The sequence below is a fragment of the Aegilops tauschii genome, chromosome 2 (assembly GCF_002575655.3).
Source record: "Aegilops tauschii subsp. strangulata cultivar AL8/78 chromosome 2, Aet v6.0, whole genome shotgun sequence".
In the NCBI taxonomy this organism is placed as follows: Eukaryota; Viridiplantae; Streptophyta; class Magnoliopsida; order Poales; family Poaceae; genus Aegilops; species Aegilops tauschii.
In genome coordinates, this window is record NC_053036.3 from 480,372,714 (window position 1) to 480,395,633 (window position 22,920).

The window sequence follows — 22,920 nt, forward strand, 5'->3', positions numbered from 1 at the left end:
CTGCTAGTTGGGACCCACCTTGGTGGGAGGCTGACTTGTGGGCCTACTAAGTTGACGGGGACAGAGGGGCTTTGTCAACTTAGTCAATATGAACGATTCTAGCTCCAGTGACCGTACGATGTCCATCCAACGGTGGTAGTGCTTCTTCAACCTCTGGTCTTCTCGCTACAGCCACCCAAACCAGCGCCGGTTGTGCCGTGTGCTCCTGCTTCCCGTGTCCGGCTGTGATTCCGCGGAGGCCTCACCGCCCCCTACTACTCCCACCGCTGGCCAGGCCCTGCGTCGACGGCAGCCTCACACCGTAGCCGAACGAGTGAACCCTCGTACTCCTCTCCGTGTGGGCATCCACTGCCGCATCTTCCCCGGCTCCGCGTCGTCCCCTTCCTAGGCCTCGTCGTCATCCACCGCCCTAGTGCTCTCGGCACGGCGTGGTCAACGTGGTCAAGGAACGACTTCCATCGGAAGAGTACTTTACGTGGAGAGCCGGACAGCTGGGTCCATGGCCACAGCAAGGAAGTGCCTCCTTATTACGCGGAAAATAATGATTCCTCCACCTGACATCAGGGACCCACCGGACGGGCCACCGTATTTCACGAAAAAACGTTTCCCCCCTGACTGTGGGACCCACCAGCTACATCTACGCACGCAAGGAAGTGCGTCCATATTACGGGCAAAAAATGATTCGCCCCCTGACTGCTGGGACCCACCAGCTACATCTTTGCACGCAAGGAAGTGCGTCCATATTACGGGCAAAAAACGATTCGCCCCCTGACTGCTGGGACCCATCAGCTACATCTTCGCACACAAGGAAGTGACTGACAGTCGGGACCCACCCGGTCGAAGCGTACGTAGCATTGTCATTCTGGTCGCGAACGTGTACGTACATACTGGTCGATGTAGAGGCGCGCACGTGTGGTAGTAGAGGCGCGCACGTAGCATGTACACATACGTACAACGGCCAAGGTGCAAGAAAGAAAATACGGCCACGTACGTACATACGGGCAGGGTCTCGAACGCCTACTCGCGCATACGTATGGCCAGGGCTCGTGTACATGGCTATGGCTGGGTCGGAACGGAGAAACTGCGTCGTCGTCGTGTTCATGGGGAGGCAATGAAATGCGTCATGTTCATCAGGAGGCAACAGAACACGTGCTATTCATCGGGAGTGAACCGGCTTGGATGGAACAGGCGATGGAAACGAGGCCTGGCATATCGCAGAACGGAGGAAACGGCCTTGTGTTTGACCGGCCACGGTGGAAACAAGATCCTGTTCATCGGGAGGGGTCTGGTGTACCACAAAACGGAGGCAACGGACCTCCTATGGTCGAAACGGGGTCCTGTTGATCGGGAGGGGTGTGGTGTACCGCAAAACGGAGGAAACAGACTTGTGTTGGAGCGCTATGGTCGAAACGGGGGCCCTATTCATCGGGAGGGGTGTGGTGTACCGCAAAACGGGACTCCGCGGGATACTGTTCATCTCCACCGTCGACCTCCTCCAGCCTCCACGGGCTCCTGTTCATCCACCATCGACCTCCTCCAGCCTCCACCTGCGACTGTTCATCCACGGGCTCCTATACATCCTGCCTCCACCGCGCGCTCCTCCACTGGCTACTGTTCAACCAGCCCTCTCCGCGGGGGTCCTGTTCAACCACCCCTCCATGGGCTACTGTTCACGAAAAAAACGTTACCGCCGCTGACAGCTCAGACCCACCAGCCATATCTTCGCACGCAAGGAAGTGCCTCCTTATTACGCACAAAAAAATGAATACTCCCCCTGCTAGCTGGGACCCACCATGGTGGGAGGCTGACTTGTGGGCCTACTAAGTTGACTGGGACGGGGGCCTTTGTCAACTTTAGTCAATATGAACGATTCTAGCTCCAGTGACCGTACGATGTCCATCCAACGGCCGTAGTGCTTCTTCAACCTCTGGTCTTCTTGCTCCAGCCGCCCAAAGCAGCGCCGGTCGTGCCGCCTGCTCCTGTCTCCCGTGGTCGGCTGTGCTGCCGCGGAGGCCTCACCGTCCCCTAATATTCCCACCGCTGGCCAGGCCCTGCGGCGACGGCAGCCTCACACCGCAGCGGAACGAGTGAACCCTCATACTCCTCTCCGCGTGGGCATCCACTGCCGCGTCTTCACCGGCTCCGCGTCGTCCCCTTCCTAGGCCTCACCGTCGTCCACCGCCCTGGTGCTCTCGGCGCGGCGTGGTCAACGTGGTCAAGGAACGACTTCCATCGGACGTGGACTGTACGTGGAGAGGCTGACAGCTGGGTCCACGGCGGCAGCAAGGAAGTGCCTCCTTATTACGCGGAAAATAATGATTCTGTTGGGAATCGTAGCATAATTTTAAAATTTTCCTACGCTCACCAAGATGCATCTATGGAGTCTACTAGCAACGAGGGGAAAGGAGTGCATCTACATACCCTTGTAGATCGCGAGCGGAAGCATTCCAATGAACGTGGATGACGGAGTCGTACTCGCCGTGATCCAAATCACCGATGACCGAGTGCCGAACGGACGGCACCTCCGCGTTCAACACACGTACGGTGCAGCGACGTCTCCTCCTTCTTGATCCAGCAAGGGGGAAGGAGAGGTTGATGGAGATCCAGCAGCACGACGGCGTGGTGGTGGATGTAGCGGGTCTCCGGCAGGGCTTCGCCGAGCTTCTGCAAGAGAGAGAGGTGTTGCAGGGGAGGAGGGAGGCGCCCAAGGCTGTAGGTTGCTGCCCTCCCTCCCCCCCTTTATATAGGCCCCCTGGGGGGGGGCGCCGGCCCAGGGAGATGGGATCTCCAAGGGGGGGACGGCGGCCAAAAGGGGGGAAGGGGTGCCTTGCCCCCCAAGGCAAGGGGAAAGCTCCCCACCTAGGGTTCCCAACCCTAGGCGCATGGGGGGAGGCCCAAGGGGGTCGCCCCAGCCCACTAAGGGCTGGTTCCCTTCCACTTTAAGCCCACGGGGCCCTCCGGGATAGGTGGCCCCACCCGGTGGACCCCCGGGACCCTTCCGGTGGTCCCGGTACAATACCGGTAACCCCCGAAACTTTCCCGGTGGCCGAAACTGGACTTCCTATATATAATTCTTCACCTCCGGACCATTCCGGAACCTCTCGTGACGTCCGGGATCTCATCCGGGACTCCGAACAACTTTCGGGTTTTCGCATACATATATCTCTACAACCCTAGCATCACCGAACCTTAAGTGTGTAGACCCTACGGGTTCGGGAGACATGCAGACATGACCAAGACGCCTCTCCGGTCAATAACCAACAGCGGGATCTGGATACCCATGTTGGCTCCACATGTTCCACGATGATCTCATCGGATGAACCACGGTGTCGAGGATTCAATCAATCCGTATGCAATTCCCTTTGTCAATCGGTATGTTACTTGCCCGAGATTCGATCGTCGGTATCCCAATACCTTGTTCAATCTCGTTACCGGCAAGTCTCTTTACTCGTACCGCAATGCATGATCCCGTGACTAACGCCTTAGTCACATTGAGCTCATTATGATGATGCATTACCGAGTGGGCCCAGAGATACCTCTCCGTCACACGGAGTGACAAATCCCAGTCTCGATCCGTGCCAACCCAACAGACACTTTCGGAGATACCCGTAGTGCACCTTTATAGTCACCCAGTTACGTTGTGACGTTTGGCACACCCAAAGCACTCCTACGGTATCCGGGAGTTGCACGATCTCATGGTCTAAGGAAAAGATACTTGACATTGGAAAAGCTCTAGCAAACGAAACTACACGATCTTTTATGCTATGCTTAGGATTGGGTCTTGTCCATCACATCATTCTCCTAATGATGTGATCCCGTTATCAATGACATCCAATGTCCATAGTCAGGAAACCATGACTATCTGTTGATCAATGAGCTAGTCAATTAGAGGCTTACTAGGGACACGTTGTGGTCTATGTATTCACACATGTATTACGATTTCCGGACAATACAATTATAGCATGAATAATAGACTATTATCATGAACAAAGAAATATAATAATAACCATTTATTATTGCCTCTAGGGCATATTTCCAACAGTCTCCCACTTGCACTAGAGTCAATAATCTAGTTACATTGTGATGAATCGAACACCCATTGCGTCCTGGTGTTGATCATGTTTTGCCCTAGGGAGAGGTTTAGTCAAGGATCTGCTACATTCAGGTCCGTATGTACTTTACAAATATCTATGTCTCCATTTTGAACACTTTCACGAATGGAGTTGAAGCGACGCTTGATATGCCTGGTCTTCCTGTGAAACCTGGGCTCCTTCGCAAGGGCAATGGCTCTAATGTTGTCACAGAAGAGAGTCATCGGGCCCGACGCATTGGGAATCACCCCTAGGTCGGTAATGAACTCCTTCATCCAGACTGCTTCCTGTGCTGCCTCCGAGGCTGCCATGTACTCCGCTTCACATGTAGATCCCGCCACGACGATTTGCTTGCAACTGCACCAGCTTACTGCTCCTCCATTCAATATATACACGTATCCGGTCTGTGACTTCGAGTCATCCAGATCTGTGTCGAAGCTAGCGTCGACGTAACCCTTTACGACGAGCTCTTTGTCACCTCCATAAACGAGAAACATATCCTTAGTCCTCTTCAGGTACTTCAGGATATTCTTGACCGCTGTCCAGTGTTCCTTGCCGGGATTACTTTGGTACCTTCCTACCAAACTTACGGCAAGGTTTACATCAGGTCTGGTACACAGCATGGCATACATAATAGACCCTATGGCCGAGGCATAGGGGATGACACTCATCTCTTCTATATCTTCTGCCGTGGTCGGGCATTGAGCCGTGCTCAATTGCACACCTTGCAATACAGGCAAGAACCCCTTCTTGGACTGATCCATACTGAACTTCTTCAATATCTTGTCAAGGTATGTACTTTGTGAAAGACCAATGAGGCGTCTTGATCTATCTCTATAGATCTTGATGCCCAATATATAAGCAGCTTCTCCAAGGTCCTTCAATGAAAAACACTTATTCAAATAGGCCTTTATACTTTCCAAGAATTCTATATCATTTCCCATCAATAGTATGTCATCCACATATAATATGAGAAATGCTACAGAGCTCCCACTCACTTTCTTGTAAACACAGGCTTCTCCATAAGTCTGTGTAAACCCAAACGCTTTGATCATCTCATCAAAGCGAATGTTCCAACTCCGAGATGCTTGCACCAGCCCTTAGATTGAGCGCTGGAGTTTGCATACTTTGTTAGCATTCTTAGGATCGACAATACCTTCCGGCTGCATCATATACAACTCTTCCTTAAGGAAGCCGTTAAGGAATGCCGTTTTGACGTCCATCTGCCATATCTCATAATCATAGTATGCGGCAATTGCTAACATGATTCGGACGGACTTCAGCTTCGCTACGGGTGAGAAAGTCTCATCGTAGTCAACCCCTTGAACTTGTCGATAACCCTTAGCGACAAGTCGAGCTTTGTAGATGGTCACATTACCATCTGCGTCCGTCTTCTTCTTAAAGATCCATTTGTTTTCTATGGCTCGCCGCTCATCGGGCAAGTCAGTCAAAGTCCATACTTTGTTTTCATACATGGATTCTATCTCGGATTTCATGGCTTCTAGCCATTTGTCGGAATCCGGGCCCGCCATCGCTTCTTCATAGTTCGAAGGTTCACCGTTGTCTAACAACATGATTTCCAGGACAGGGTTGCCGTACCACTCTGGTGCGGAACGTGTCCTTGTGGACCTACGAAGTTCAGTAACTTGATCCGAAGCTTCATGATCATCATCATTAACTTCCTCCACAGTCGGTGTAGGCACCACAGGAACATTTTCCCGCGCTGCGCTACTTTCCGGTTCGGAAGGGGTGACTATCACCTCATCAAGTTCCACTTTCCTCCCACTCAATTCTTTCGAGAGAAACTCCTTCTCTAGAAAGGACCCGTTCTTGGCAACGAAGATCTTGCCCTCGGATCTGAGGTAGAAGGTATACCCAATAGTTTCCTTAGGGTATCCTATGAAGACGCATTTTTTCGACTTGGGTTCGAGCTTTTCAGGTTGAAGTTTCTTGACATAAGCATCGCATCCCCAAACTTTTAGAAACGACAGCTTAGGTTTCTTCCCAAACCATAATTCATACGGTGTCGTCTCAACGGATTTCGACGGAGCCCTATTTAAAGTGAATGCGGCAGTCTCTAAAGCATAGCCCCAAAATGAGAGCGGTAAATCGGTAAGAGACATCATAGATCGCACCATATCCAATAGAGTGCGATTACGACGTTCGGACACACCGTTTCTCTGAGGTGTTCCAGGCGGCGTGAGTTGTGAAACTATTCCACATTTCCTTAAGTGTGTACCAAATTCGTGACTTAAATATTCTCCACCACGATCTGATCGTAAGAATTTTATTTTCCTGTCACGTTGATTCTCGACTTCACTCTGAAATTCCTTGAACTTTTCAAAGGTTTCAGACTTGTGTTTCATTAGGTAGACATACCCATATCTACTTAAATCATCAGTGAGAGTGAGAACATAATGATATCCTCCGCGAGCCTCAACACTCATTGGACCGCACACATCGGTATGTATGATTTCCAATAAGTTGGTTGCTCGCTCCATTGTTCCGGAGAACGGAGTCTTGGTCATCTTACCCATGAGGCATGGTTCGCACGTGTCAAATGATTCGTAATCAAGAGACTCCAAAAGTCCATCTGCATGGAGCTTCTTCATGCGCTTGACACCAATGTGACCAAGGCGGCAGTGCCACAAGTATGTGGGACTATCGTTATCAACTTTACATCTTTTGGTATTCACACTATGAACATGTGTAACATCACGTTCGAGATTCATCAAAAATAAACCATTGACCAGCGGGGCATGACCATAAAACATATCTCTCAAATAAATAGAACAACCATTATTCTCGGATTTAAATGAGTAGCCATCTCGAATTAAACGAGATCCAGATACAATGTTCATGCTTAAAGCTGGCACTAAATAACAATTATTGAGGTTTAAAACTAATCCCGTGGGTAGATGCAGAGGTAGCGTGCCGACGGCGATCACATCGACCTTGGAACCATTCCCGACACGCATCGTCACCTCGTCCTTCGCCAGTCTCCGTTTATTCCGTAGTTCCTGCTTTGAGTTACAAATATGAGCAACCGCACCGGTATCAAATACCCAGGAGCTACTACGAGTACTGGTAAGGTACACATCAATTACATGTATATCACATATACCTTTGGTGTTGCCGGCCTTCTTCTTGTCCGCTAAGTATTTGGGGCAGTTCCGCTTCCAGTGACCACTTCCCTTGCAATAAAAGCACTCAGTCCCGGGCTTGGGTCCATTCTTTGACTTCTTCCCAGTAACTGGTTTACCGGGCGCGGCAACTCCCTTGCCGTCCTTCTTGAAGTTCTTCTTACCCTTGCCCTTCTTGAACTTGGTGGTTTTATTCACCATCAACACTTGATGTTCTTTTCTGATCTCCCCTTCCGCTGATTTCAGCATTGAATATACCTCGGGAATGGTCTTTTCCATCCCCTGCATATTGTAGTTCATCACAAAGCTCTTGTAGCTTGGTGGAAGCGACTGGAGGATTCTGTCAATGACCGCGTCATCCGGGAGATTAACTCCCAGCTGAGACAAGCGGTTGTGCAACCCAGACATTCTGAGTATGTGCTCACTAATAGAACTGTTCTCCTCCATTTTACAGCTGAAGAACTTGTCGGAGACATCATATCTCTCGACCCGGGCATGAGCTTGAAAAACCAGTTTCAGCTCCTCGAACATCTCATATGCTCCATGTTTCTCAAAAGGCTTTTGGAGACCCGGCTCTAAGCTGTAAAGCATGCCGCACTGAACGAGGGAGTAATCATCAGCACGTGATTGCCAAGCGTTCATAACGTCTTGGTTCTGTGGGATTGGTGCATCACCTAGCGGTGCTTCTAAGACATAATCTTTCTTGGCTACTATACGGATGAGCCTCAGGTTCCGGACCCAGTCCGTATAGTTGCTGCCATCATCTTTCAGCTTGGTTTTCTCTAGGAACGCGTTGAAATTGAGGACAACGTTGGCCATTTGATCTACAAGACATAGTGTAAAGATTTTAGACTAAGTTCATGATAATTGAGTTCATCTAATCAAATTATTTAATGAACTCCCACTCAGATAGACATCCCTCTCGTCATCTAAGTGAAACATGATCCGAGTTTAACTAGGCCGTGTCCGATCATCACGTGAGACGAACTAGTCAAAATCGGTGAACATCTCCATGTTGATCGTATCTTCTATACGACTCATGCTCGACCTTTCGGTCCTCCGTGTTCCGAGGCCATGTCTGTACATGCTAGGCTCGTCAAGTCAACCTAAGTGTATTGCGTGTGTTCCGAGGCCATGTCTGTACATGCTAGGCTCGTCAACACCCGTTGTATTCGAACGTTAGAATCTATCACACCCGATCATCACGTGGTGCTTCGAAACAACGAACCTTCGCAACGGTGCACAGTTAGGGTGAACACTTTCTTGAAATTATTATAAGGGATCATCTTACTTACTACCGTCATTCTAAGCAAATAAGATGCAAAAACATGATAAACATCACATGCAATCAAATAGTGACATGATATGGCCAATATCATTATGCTCCTTTGATCTCCATCTTCGGGGCACCATGATCATTTTCGTCACCGGCATGACACCATGATCTCCATCATCATGATCTCCATCATTGTGTCTTCATGAAGTCGTCACGCCAACGATTACTTCTACTTCTATGGCTAACCGTTTAGCAACAAAGTAAAGTAATTTACATAGCGTTATTCAATGACACGCAGGTCATGCAAAATAATAAAGACAACTCCTATGGCTCCTGCCGGTTGTCATACTCATCGACATGCAAGTCGTGATTCCTATTACAAGAATATGATCAATCTCATACATCACATATATCATTCATCACATCTTCTGGCCATATCACATCACGTAGCACTTGCTGCAAAAACAAGTTAGACGTCCTCTAATTGTTGTTGCAACTTTTTACGTGGTTTGTAGGTTTCTAGCAAGAACGTTTTCTTACCTACATATGACCACAACGTGATTTGCCAATTTCTATTTACCCTTCATAAGGACCCTTTTCATCGAATCCGTTCCGACTAAAGTAGGAGAGACAGACACCCGCTAGCCACCTTATGCAACTAGTGCATGTCAGTCGGTGGAACCTGTCTCACGTAAGCGTACATGTAAGGTCGGTCCGGGCCGCTTCATCCTACAATGCCGCCGAAACAAGAAATGACTAGTAGCGGCAAGAAGAATTGGCAACATCAACACCCACAACTTCTTTGTGTTCTACTCGTGCATAGTAACTACGCATAGGCCTGGCTCATGATGCCACTGTTGGGAATCGTAGCATAATTTTAAAATTTTCCTACGCTCGCCAAGATGCATCTATGGAGTATACTAGCAACGAGGGGAAAGGAGTGCATCTACATACCCTTGTAGATCGCGAGCGGAAGCGTTCCAATGAACGTGGATGATGGAGTCGTACTCGCCGTGATCCAAATCACCGATGACCGAGTGCCGAACGGACGGCACCTCCGCGTTCAACACACGTACGGTGCAGCGACGTCTCCTCCTTCTTGATCCAGCAAGGGGGAAGGAGAGGTTGATGGAGATCCAGCAGCACGACGGCGTGGTGGTGGATGTAGCGGGTCTCCGGCAGGGCTTCGCCGAGCTTCTGCGAGAGAGAGAGAGGTGTTGCAGGGGAGGAGGGAGGCGCCCAAGGCTGTAGGTTGCTGCCCTCCCTCCCCCCCTTTATATAGGCCCCCTGGTGGGGGCCGGCCCAGGGACATGGGATCTCCAAGGGGGGGCGGCCACCAAAAGGGGGGAAGGGGTGCCTTGCCCCCCAAGGCAAGGGGAAAGCTCCCCCCTAGGGTTCCCAACCCTAGGCGCATGGGGGGTGGCCCAAGGGGGGCGCCCCAGCCCACTAAGGGCTGGTTCCCTTCCACTTTCAGCCCACGGGGCCCTCCGGGATAGGTGGCCCCACCCGGTGGACCCCCGGGACCCTTCCGGTGGTCCAGTACAATACCGGTAACCCCCGAAACTTTCCCGGTGGCCGAAACTGGACTTCCTATATATAATTCTTCACCTCCGGACCATTCCGGAACCTCTCGTGACATCCGGGATCTCATCCGGGACTCCGAACAACTTTCGGGTTTCCGCATACATATATCTCTACAACCCTAGCGTCACCGAACCTTAAGTGTGTAGACCCTACGGGTTCGAGAGACATGCAGACATGACCGAGACGCCTCTCCGGTCAATAACCAACAGCGGGATCTGGATACCCATGTTGGCTCCCACATGTTCCACGATGATCTCATCAGATGAACCACGGTGTCGAGGATTCAATCAATCCGTATGCAATTCCCTTTGTCAATCGGTATGTTACTTGCCCGAGATTCGATCGTCGGTATCCCAATACCTTGTTCAATCTCGTTACCGGCAAGTCTCTTTACTCGTACCGCAATGCATGATCCCGTGACTAACGCCTTAGTCACATTGAGCTCATTATGATGATGCATTACCGAGTGGGCCCAGAGATACCTCTCCGTCACACGGAGTGACAAATCCCAGTCTCGATCCGTGCCAACCCAACAGACACTTTCGGAGATACCCGTAGTGCACCTTTATAGTCACCCAGTTACGTTGTGACGTTTGGCACACCCAAAGCACTCCTACGGTATCCGGGAGTTGCACGATCTCATGGTCTAAGGAAAAGATACTTGACATTGGAAAAGCTCTAGGAAACGAAACTACACGATCTTTTATGCTATGCTTAGGATTGGGTCTTGTCCATCACATCATTCTCCTAATGATGTGATCCCGTTATCAATGACATCCAATGTCCATAGTCAGGAAACCATGACTATCTGTTGATCAACGAGCTAGTCAATTAGAGGCTTACTAGGGACACGTTGTGGTCTATGTATTCACACATGTATTACGATTTCCGGACAATACAATTATAGCATGAGTAATATACTATTATCATGAACAAAGAAATATAATAATAACCATTTATTATTGCCTCTAGGGCATATTTCTAACAGATTCCTCCACCTGACAGCAGGGACCCACCGGACGGGCCACCGTATTTCGTGAAAAAAACGTTTCCCCCTGACTGCTGGGACCCACCAGCTACACCTTCGCACACGAGGAAGTGCGTCCGGGCAAAAAAAACGATTCGCCCCCCTGACTGCTGGGATCCACCAGCTACATCTTCGCACGCACGGAAGTGCGTCCGGGCAAAAAAAACCAAAACAATTCGCCCCCCTGACTGCTGGGACCCACCAGCTACATCTTCGCAGGCAAGGAAGTGCCTGACAGTCGGGACCCACCTGGTCGAAGCGTACGTAGCGTTGTCATTCTGGTCACGAACGTGTACGTACATATATACTGGTCGATGTAGAGGTGCGCACGTGTCGTAGTAGAGGCGCGTACGTGTCGTAGTAGAGGCGCGCACGTAGCATGTACATGTACGTACAGCGGCCAGGGTGCAAGAAAGAAAATACGGCCACGTACGTACATACGGGCAGGGTCTCGAACGCCTACTCGCGCATACGTACGGCGAGGGCTCGTGTACATGGCTGGGTCGGAACGGAGAAACAACGTCGTCGTCGTGTTCATGGGGAGGCAACGGAATGCGTCGTGTTCATGGGAAGGCAACGGAATGCATCGTGTTCATGGGGAGGGGTGTGGTGTACCGCAAAACGGAGGAAACGGACCTCCTACGGTCGAAACGGGGGTCCTGTTGATCGGGAGGAGTGTGGTGTACCGCAAAACGGAGGAAACGGGCCTCCTACGGTCGAAACGGGGGTCCTGTTGATCGGGAGGGGTGTGGCGTGCCACAAAACGGACGAAACGGACCTCCTACGGTCGAAACAGGGGTCATGTTGATCGGGAGGGGTTTGGCGTACCGCAAAACGGACGAAACGGACCTCCTACGGTCGAAACGGGGGTCCTATTCATCGGGAGGGGTGTGGCGTACCGCAAAACGGGACTCCACGGGATACTGTTCATCTCCACCGTCGACCTCCTCTAGCCTCCACGGGCTACCGTCGACCTCCTCCAGCCTCCACGGGCTCCTGTTCATCCAGCCTCCACCGCGCGCTACTCCACCGGCTACTGTTCAACCACCCCTCCACGGGCACCCCTCCACCGTCTACTGTTCATCCAGCCCTCCACACCACGGGGTCCTGTTCAACCACCCCTTCACGGGCACCCCTTCACCGTCTACTGTTCATCCAGCCCTCCACACCACGGGGTCCTGTTCATCCAGAGGCAATGCCACCGCTCACTGTTCATCCAAACCCCCCCGCAATGCTCACTGTTCATCCAATCCATCGGCTTCAGTTAGCAGCAGTAGCGAAGGAATCGCTCGATCAGGTTCAGTTAACAGCCATCGATCGATCGCTCGGGTTCAGTAACGCGTAGCCTGCAGTGCAATCGCTCGGGTTCAATTAGAGCCCAACGCCTCGCTCGGGTTCAGTTAGAGCCAACGCCTCGCACACACGCGCGTACGTGTACGAGAGAAACGCACATCGCTCGGCCCCCGACCTCCCACCGTAACCGGGAACTCCCTGAAATTTTCCTCCCCCTCGCTTCTACCACGGGTTTTTCCATCATGGACGGCCCAAAGAATGTCATCCAGCTGCGTCTCCAGCCCGCCCAGGACGAAAAGCCCATTTTCTGTCATAATGTTTTGTCATAGAAGTAGGAGCCCACCACATCTATGATGATACCGGGTTTTGTCACAATTATCGTCATAGAAGTGTCATATGTATGACAGAAATTTTTTTCGTTCGGCCCAAAATGTCACGGATGTGTCTTTTTTTTGTAGTGCCAAGATCAATCTATGGAGTTTACTAGCAACGAGAGGGGAATGCATCTTCATACCTTTCAAGATCGCGATGCGGAAGAATCCGATCCAAGCACCGAACAACGGTGCCTCCGCGTTCAACACACGTGCAGCCCGGTGACGTCTCCTGCGCCTTGATCCAGCAAGGAGGAGGGAGAGGTTGAGGAAGAAGGCTCCAACAGCAGCACGGCGGCGTGGTGGTGGTGGAGTGGCAGTTCTCCGGCAGGGCTTCGCCAAGCTCACGCGGAGGAGGAGAGGTGTTGGGGAGGGAAGGGGCTGCGCCTTGGACGTGGTACTGCAGCCCTCCCTCCACCCCTCTATTTATAGGGAAAGGGGGAAGGGGGCGGCCCCTCTAGATGAGATCTAGAGGGGGGGCGGCGGCCAAGGGGGAGGGGGCTTGCCCCCCAAGCAAGGGGGGCGCCCCCCTATAGGGTTCCCGCGAACCTTAGGCGCATGGGCCCTAGGGGGGATGGCGCCCAGCCCACTTAGGGGCTGGTTCCCTTCCACCTACAGCCCATAAGGCCCTCCGGGGCAGGTGGACCCTCCCGGTGGACCCCCGGAACCCCTCCGGTGGTCCCGGTACAATACCGGTATACTCCCGAATATTTCCGGTGACCGTATGATGACTTCCCATATATAAATCTTCACCTCCGGACCAATCCGGAACTCCTCGTGACGTCCGGGATCTCATCCGGGACTCCGAGAAACATTCGGTAATCACATACAAACCTTCCTTATAACCCTAGCGTCATCGAACCTTAAGTGTGTAGACCCTACGGGTTCGGGAATCATGCAGACATGACCGAGACACCTCTCTAGCAAATAACCAACAGCGGGATCTGGATACCTATGTTGGCTCCCACACGTTCCACGATGATCTCATCGGATGAACCACGATGTCGAGGATTCAAGCAATCCCGTATACAATTCCCTTTGTCAATCGGTACGTTACTTGCCCGAGATTCGATCGTCGGTATCCCAATACCTCGTTCAATATCGTTACCGGTAAGTCACTTTACTCGTTCCGTAATGCATGATCCCGTGACCAACTACTTGGTCACATTGAGCTCATTATGATGATGCATTACCAAGTGGGCCCAGAGATACCTCTCCGTCATACGGAGTGACAAATCCCAGTCTCGATCCATGCCAACCCAACACACACTTTCGGAGATACCTGTAGTGCACCTTTATAGTCACCCAGTTACGTTGCGACGTTTGGTACACCCAAAGCATTCCTACGGCATTCGGGAGTTGCACGATCTCATGGTCTAAGGAAATGATACTTGACATTAGAAAAGCTTTAGCAAACGAACTACACGATCTAGTGCTATGCTTAGGATTAGGTCTTTTCCATCACATCATTCTCCTAATGATTTGATCCCGTTATCAATGACATCCAATGTCCATGGTCAGGAAACCGTAAGCATCTATTGATCAACGAGCTAGTCAACTAGAGGCTCACTAGGGACATGTTGTGGTCTATGTATTCACGCATGTATTACGATTTTCGGATAACACAATTATAGCATGAACAATAGACAATTATCATGAACAAGGAAATATAATAATAACCATTTTATTATTGCCTCTAGAGCATATTTCCAACACTACTTTCTCTTGTTGAAAGTTTTTTTCTAATTTTGAACGGTTTAAAAGTAATTTAGAAAACGGTACAAGTTCCACCGAGTTCGTACTTTCGAGCTAATTTTTTAACCTTACGTCCGAATGCAGCAAATGATATGGCGTTGGAAAGCTTGAGGAGATGCGAATTTTTTTGGTATATATTGTTTCTCCCAATTCCTTACTGTTTTAAGTCAATTTTGAAAATGGATAAAAACATATTTTCGCCGTAATTTTTACAAATTTTATCGGAATGGGGCAAATAATATACCGTTGAAAAGCTAAGGAAAATGCGAAACTTTTTCATGTTGATGGTTTTCTCTGATTCGTAGTCGTTTTCAAGTAATTTCGAAAACGGCGAGATCATTCGTTCTACCTTTATCGCGAAATAGATTCTTCGAAAATTCACCGCGTGAAGAACCTGAACTTCTCAGCATGTCTACTTGAACTTCACTCTATTTTTTATGTGCTTTTTTTCTCGTAGCTCTCCATCCACTCACCGGAACACTCACCGGAATTGAGCAAGTGATATACCGGTGGAAAGCTGATGTAAACACGCAACTTTCCCGTGTTGATCATTTTTTCATACTCGCGACGATTTTAAAAGTTTTCCATCTCAAATTCATTCACTATAGTAGTCGAACTTCCTGTTGTTTTCACGTTGAACTTCTGTGACGTATTTTCATTTGTAATTTTCTCATCCATTTCGTCAGTGTTACACAAATGATATTCTTTTTGTACAAACCTCTCTCACAATTTTTTTTAACTTTCTCTGACCGAGGACTTGAACTTACACAAATGATATTCTTTGTCATTTTTAAGTAAATTAGAGAAATGACGAGATCATGATTTATGCCTTCATTGCGAATGGAAACGCACTGCGTGAAGTAGTTGAACTTTTCGGGCATGTCTGTTTGAAACTCACTCTGTTTTTGACGTGCTGTTTTTTGCACTGCGTGAAGTAGTTGAACTTCTGGGGCATGTCTGTTTGAACTTCACTCTGTTTCACTTTATTGTATTTTTCTTATATGAAATACATACATGTAGTACGTCAACTTCTGGTTGTTATCACTTTGAACTTCTCTCTGGTTTGAGAGAATTATTTCAAAACACAAAAAACATAATATTTTTATGTATTTGGGACATCTAAATACACGGTGAACCTCTCTTGCAAGAATTTTTTAAACTTTTCCTGGCCGAGCACTTGAACTTCTAGCAACCATTTTTTTTCCATTTATGAGTTGTTTTTAAAAGTGCAAAAAATGGCGTTGTGTTTTTTATTTTTTGAACAGGTAAATCCTAGGTTTTAATAAACTCCGAACTTCTCTGTTATTTCAATATGAACTTCACCTTTTTATATTTTTGAGTAAAGAATTGTATTCAATTTTTATACGAAAAAAAATCGAACATGGAAATACAAGGTGAACCTCTCTCGCAAGAATTTTTGAACTTCTTCGAACAGAGCACTTGAACCTATTTCAACAAACCTTTTAAGCTTCTATTTTTCTATACTTTTATTTTCTCACCTGAAATGCATTCCTTGTAGTACGTGAACTTCTCGTTGTTTTCACCATGAACTTCTGTCACATTTTTGTGTGTACGTCGAATTACACGCAATTGAAGGTCCGACATCATTTTTTGCCATTTTTAAAACATGTAATTGGAGGTCGGTCGTCTTGCAATATAAATTATGAAGTCCACGGAGGTGCACGTGAACTTCTTCCAACAAATATGAGTTTTTTTATATACTTCGAACTTCTCTATTATTTAGTTTCAACTTCTTAGTCATATTATTAGAAAGGTAATATTTTTTTAAATAAGCATCAAACATTTTTTTGTAAATTGAACTTCTCTCGGTTATATGAAAATATCTGAGTTTTTTATAGACATCGAACCGATCTAACTTTTTATTTTTGAACTTCTTTTGTGTGTTCTTTAGAAATGTGAAAATTGGAGGTTTTTTAGAAATATCGAACTTCTTCGTTATTGGAAATTGAACTTATTGGTTTTATTCTTTAGTAACTAGAAAAATCTGATTTTTCAAATAAATATCAAATTGCTCCGCTTTTTCCAATTGAACTTCTTGGTTTTATTCTCTAGTAACGAGAAAACAACAATTTTTTTATATACATTGAACTACTCCGTTTTTTGAAATTGAACTTCTTGGTTTTAATCTTTAGTATTGGTGCCGAAAATGACATTGTTTTTGTTTTTTGTTTTTTGAGCTTCTACATCATAGGTTTTAATATACTTTGAATTTCTGTGATTTGAACTTCACTTTTTTTAGTAAAGTTTTGTTTTTGATTTTTTAAATATACATGAATGTGACTATTTTTTTATTGATCTTCATGGTCGATTCTTTAATAACAACGAATATCTGAGTTTTTTAAAGAAGGTAAAAATCCTAGATTTTTTAATAAATATTGAACCACTTCATTATTTTGTTTGAACTTCTAGTTTTTTAAAAGTGAGAAAATTCGTTTAAAACTTTTTTTTAGTTTTTCCTTTATTTTAATTTGAACTTCTTCATTTTATTATTTAGTAACCAGAAAACATCTAAGTTTTTTTAACCTTCGAACTTCTCACTTATTTTACTTTGAACTTCTTAGAAAAAAATATGGTTTTAAATAAGGAAAAAATCTAGGTTTTTAAATTTGAACTTCTAGGTTTTTTGACCATCTCGGTTATTTCAAATTGAACTTCTAGGTTTTTGTTACAAACATCAAACTGTTTTTCTTTGTACATGCATAACAGTTTCTTCGAACTCTCTATTATATTAAATTTGAACGTCGAGAGTTAACGTTTTCTACATGACGCTTTTTTTTCTTCGTATATAAACATCAAACTTCTCTCTTTTTTTTAGTTTGAACCTTTAGGTAATTGGAGAAATCCAAGTTTTGTAATAAACATCTAACCTCTTCGCTTTTTAAATTTGAACATCTAGTTTTTTTACCTTCTTCATTATTTAAATTTGAACTTGTAAGTTTTTTTAGAAACAGGGAAAACCCTTTTTTATAAACTTTTTGAACTACTCTGTTTTTTAGTTTGACCTTCTTGGATTTGTAATAAACATTGAACTTCTCTGTTATTTAAATTTGAAATTCTAGGTTTTTTTAGAAATAGAGGAAATCCATTACTTCTTAAATAAACATCGATCCATTTTTTTGGGTGAACCCTTAGGGGTTTCGTGACTTTTCAATTTTTAACATAGAACTGTTCGCTTATTTTTCTTTGCAAGTTTTGTATTTTCTTATTAAGTTTTTTCTACTTCGTATGTTTTATTTTATTTTGACCACTAGATCTTTTTAACTTTTTTCTGCCTCGCATTTAATATTTGAACTTCAGGTGTTCACTTTTTTCGAACAAAATGGATGCAAAAGAAAGTTATTTTCTGGATGCATCATATATTTGTGTACCTAACTTTGATCCATCTCGAAATCACAATTCTGGAGCTCTTATATATATATAAGGTGCGAATGTTGGGTGTTTTCCACCACAAGGTTGCTCTTGTCCTCTCCTATTTGTATTTTCTAACCACCGCATCATCTCTCTCTTATCCATTTTTCTTCTCCATGGCTCCATGTGATGTAGCAGCCAATGCCCAAAGCTAGCAAAACAGTAGCTCATCCACCAAACAAAAGGCACAATGTACAGTAGAACAAGTAGTACAGCGGCTAGATCGTGCTTCATTTGGGGCCATCTTTAACGCAGCAGCAGCAATTTTACTCTATTAGTAGGCCGTGTACAAGCCGACCTGTTGTTTACCCTGTAACTGGACTATCATTAGCCGCGTACAAGCCGACCTGTTGTTCCCTGTTGACCAATTCCACCAAGAACAGGCCGAGCCGATGAGAGAACTAGAGCAGGGGCTGCTCCACCATGACCTAGTCCAAGAAGTTCAGTGCATCTCAATCTCTACCTAGGCCACTTACCCATGTGCCTTCTCACGCACAGCAGAGTGGAGGGTGCATGTTCGCCCGCGCTACCAGAACAACCTGAACTTCTGATCTGTTGAAGAGAAACAGAAAATCAACCGATTCAGCCGCAATCTTAGAATTGTAACAAGTCCAGCACATCACAGTCGCGATTAGAGATAAAAAAAAAGGTCAAGGATAGGATATTGGGGAGGCGCGGTCGCGCCGTGCTACACGCCGAAGTTGGACAACACAGCCGCTCGTTTTTACCTGTGGTCTGACGCACGCGATGAAGGCCACGGCTAGCACCCAATGAAGGTCAGGTAGGGGCGCATAGTTACCAACAACCGTGGATGTGCAGAGCACTGCCGTGGTAGATGCACGTCTACTGCCAGGAAGTGAGCCATGGCTACGCATGGTGGTCCGAGGTCGCCACTGCGCGGGGCAGCAGTGGGTAGCTGCAGCATACGGAGGTCGGCGCGGACGGCTAGCGCGGAGGTTGCGGGCGACGTGAGGCAGGCTGTGGGGATCGGGATGGTTCGGCGGCGGCGCGTGGCGGTGAGGTAGTAGGGGAATGACCCGAGGTGGTGCAGAGGGAACGCCGTGGTGGGGGCAATGATCTGCGGCCGGATGCGTGTGCGTGGGACCCGCGGCCGGCGGCGAGTGGTTGGCCGGATCCGTCGAGGACAGGACTTGGCGGCCACGCGCGGGGAGCTTCGGGGAGGAGAGGTCATGGCGGAGGCGCGTGGGAAGAGGGGGCGTTGTGGTCGACGTGCTGGTGGAGGCGGATGGCAGCCGCGATGAGCGACGGCGTTTGTGGAGGCACAGGGGGCTGCACGCATGGCGGATTGGGCGGAATGAGGCCGCCGGCGCATCCGCGGGATGAGGCAGGCGACGGGGCCACGGGAGGAGGCCGGCGGCGGGGCCACGGGAGGAGGCTATCGGTGGGGGGCGTAGGAGGAGGACGGGGGAGCACAGGAAGGTCGTGGGTGGATTTTTAGGCCGTTCGAGAACGTGTTAATGGGCCGGTCTGGAGCTACTCTTAGATCACGGGAACACATCTTCGGGCCTTATATAGGGCTGCTGTGATTCAAATAACTATTATAATTCTGGGATTAAAATAGTGCTGTCATATATATATATTATGATTTTATTTTCTATCTGTTTTTTATACTAATTTAAATCTAGCTGTTATTATCCGAAAGTGCTGATGTGAGGCCGAGCTCACAGGATCCTGAAATCTGGTCCTTTTATTCATTTCGCGATCTGTGTTGCAGTCTGTATAGCACCAGGTATATGCTCCTTTCTGTTATTTCCTTAAATAGGACCCGACCCACTGATCAGTTAACGCGGAGGATCAGACGGGAGGAGACGGATTGGACCGTTCGGTCGTCGATTATGTTCCAGCTGAGCCGTTTAACTCATTTATGGCACACGGTCGGCATGTAGTACCAGTGTTCTCAAGCACTGCTCCCCCCGTCCTCCTTCTCCATAAACCTCTGCAAGTGTGCTAATCACGTTCTGCATGGCTTCTGTGGGACCAAGACACGTGGTCGGACCGCTTTTAAAATGATGCAACACATGCAGTTTAATAATGCACATAATATTGACTATGACAATTACATGATCCCCAAGCACATAATTACAAAGATCTCACTCGCCCCAGAGACATCGTTTTTAATTAAGACCAGACACAGAGACCATTATGCTGGTACCAGTACACAGTTACAAGTGCAGGGAGCAGAGCCCATATATATAAATCTAAAGGTGAACTAAACACAAGCGCACTAATTATTACTTGCTCAAATCGACCAGCAAGGAAATGGAGAGTCATTACCAAAGCTGCATCGACACATGCCGGACCACACTACAGATTACTTCATGTGTGCAACATGAAGTTCTTGTCTTCCATGTACATCGCCTACTTCGCCAACACCGCTAACCTGAAAATATCACAGTAGCTTATTAGAACTCATTTATACAATAATAATAATAATATCAACGACTGGTTTGGTTGAACACCTGCAGAGACAGAGAGGAAACCACTGAGCTCCCACTTGTCGCCCGCTCAGGCTCATCTCCCTGGTTAACTGATGCTTCGAAATCAGCATTTGCCTGAAATGAACAACAATTTGTTGCCTGACTATGGCGGGGAAGAGGTGCATGCAGTGTTCAATCAGCAGAGCTAGCGTACCTGAATCGGACCATTGCATGCCTTGGAGCGTTCTTCAGTTCTGGTCAAGGACCATCAGTCCGATCTTCTGAATCTCCAATTAGGACCCTCACACCTGTGAATCAGCACCGGTTCATACACGAGATTGAGCAAGCATTTTAGCAGCACTCTAGGGAAGTTGACAAAATATTCATCCAGCCGCTGCAGAGTCCAGAACCACCAGATCCAATCTAGACACCATCTCGGGTGGAGTTCACCACCTCCATTGGTGCCTCTTCGATGATGCATGAGTAGTTCTTTATAGACCTTTGGGTCCGTAGTTAGTAGCTAGATGGCTTCCTCTCTCTCGCTGAATTCTCAATACAATGGTCTCTTGGAGATCCATATGATGTAATTCTTTTCGCGGTGTGTTTGCTGAGATCTGATGAACTTTGAGTTTATGATCAGTTATATCTTTTTATGTCCATGAAAGTTATTTCAGTTTCTTTGATCTCTCATATGCATGATCTCTTATAGCCTCGTATTTTTTCTCCGATATTTGGGTTTTGTTTGGCCAACTTGATCTATTTATCTTGCAATGGGAAGAGGTGCTTTGTACTGGGTTCGATCTTACGGTGCTTGATCCCAGTGACAGAAAGGAAAACAACACGTATGTATCGTTGCTACTAAGGATAAAACGATGGGGTCTATCTCTACATAGATAGATCTTGTCTACATCATGTCATCGTTCTTATTGCATTACTCCGTTTCTCCATGAACTTAATACACTAGATGCATGCTGTATAGCGGTCGATGTCTGGACTAATAGTAGTAGATGCAGGCAGGAGTCGGTCTACTAATCTTGGACGTGATGCCTATATAATGATCATTGCCTGGATATCGTCATAATTATTTGACGTTCTATCAATTGTCCAATAGTAATTTGTTTACCCACCGTTTGCAATTTTTCTCGAGAGAAGCCACTAGTGAAATCTACGGCCCCCGGGTCTTCTTTCTCATATTTGCCTTTGCGATCTTCTTTTTCCTTGCATTTATTTTCATATCTATTAAACCAAAAATACAAAAATACTTTGCTGCACTTTATTTTATTTGCGATCTATTTATTCAATCTATTACAACTTTCTCCCGTCCACACGCCGTTTCTGGCACCGGTACCCGAAAGGGATTGACAACCCCTTTAACACGTCGGGTTGCGAGGTGTTTTTATTTGTGTGCAGGGGTTGTTTACGTTGTGTTGCTTGGTTCTCCTACTGGTTTGATAACCTTGGTTTCATATCTGAGGGAAATACCTACCGCCGCTGTGCTGCATCATCCCTTCCTCTTTGTGGAAATACCGACGTAGCTTCAAGCGACATCAGTCGGTTCCCCTTCTGTCACTGGGATCAAGCACCGTAAGATCGAACCCACTACAAAGCACCTCTTCCCATTGCAAGATAAATAGATCAAGTTGGCCAAACAAAACCCAAATATCGGAGAAGAAATACGAGGCTATAAACAATCATGCATAAAAGAGATCAAAGAAACTCAAATACTTTCATGGATATAAAAAGATATAACTGATCATAAACTCAAAGTTCATCAGATCCCAACAAACACACCACAAAATAGTTACATGATACGTCTCCAACGTATCTATAATTTTTGATTGCTCCATGCTATTATATATTCTGTTTTGGATGTTTAATGGGCTTTATTATACACTTTTATATTATTTTTGGGACTAACCTATTAACCCAAGGCCCAATGCAATTTGCTGTTTTTTGCCTATTTCAGTGTTTCGCAGAAAAGGAATATCAAACGGAGTCCAAACGAAATGAAACCTTCGAGAGAGTTATTTTTGGAACAAACGTGATCCAGAGGACTTGGAGTGGACGTCAAGCAATCAACGAGGAGTCCACGAGCCAGGGGGCGCGCCTACCCCCTGGGCGCGCCCTCCACTCTCGTGGGCCCCTCGTGGCTCCACCGACCTACTTCTTCCTCCTATATATACCTAAGTACCCCGAAACCATCGAGGGGCACCACGAAAACCTAATTCCACCGCCGCAACCTTTTGTACCCGTGAGATCCCATCTTGGGGCCTTTTCCGGCGCTCCGCCGGAGGGGGCATCGATCACGGAGGGCTTCTACATCAACACCATAGCATCTCCGATGATGTGTGAGTAGTTTAGCTCAGACCTTCGAGTCCATAGTTATTAGCTAGATGGCTTCTTCTCTCTTTGGATCTCAATACAAAGTTCGCCTCGATCTTCTTGGAGATCTATTCGATGTAACTCTTTTTGCGGTGTGTTTGTCGATATCCGATGAATTGTGGGTTTATGAT

The 22,920-nt window shown here is 47.2% G+C and overlaps 1 long non-coding RNA gene across 1 annotated transcript; it reads right to left on the minus strand.

Moving 5' to 3' along the window:
* Positions 1-17,897: 17,897 nt before the first annotated feature.
* On the minus strand, positions 17,898-19,446 carry LOC120974632 (uncharacterized). Its single transcript, XR_005769981.3, has 2 exons — positions 18,698-19,446; positions 17,898-18,521 (listed from the first exon to the last, which is right to left on the minus strand). It is a non-coding gene; the product is annotated as an uncharacterized lncRNA (long non-coding RNA).
* Positions 19,447-22,920: the final 3,474 nt, after the last annotated feature.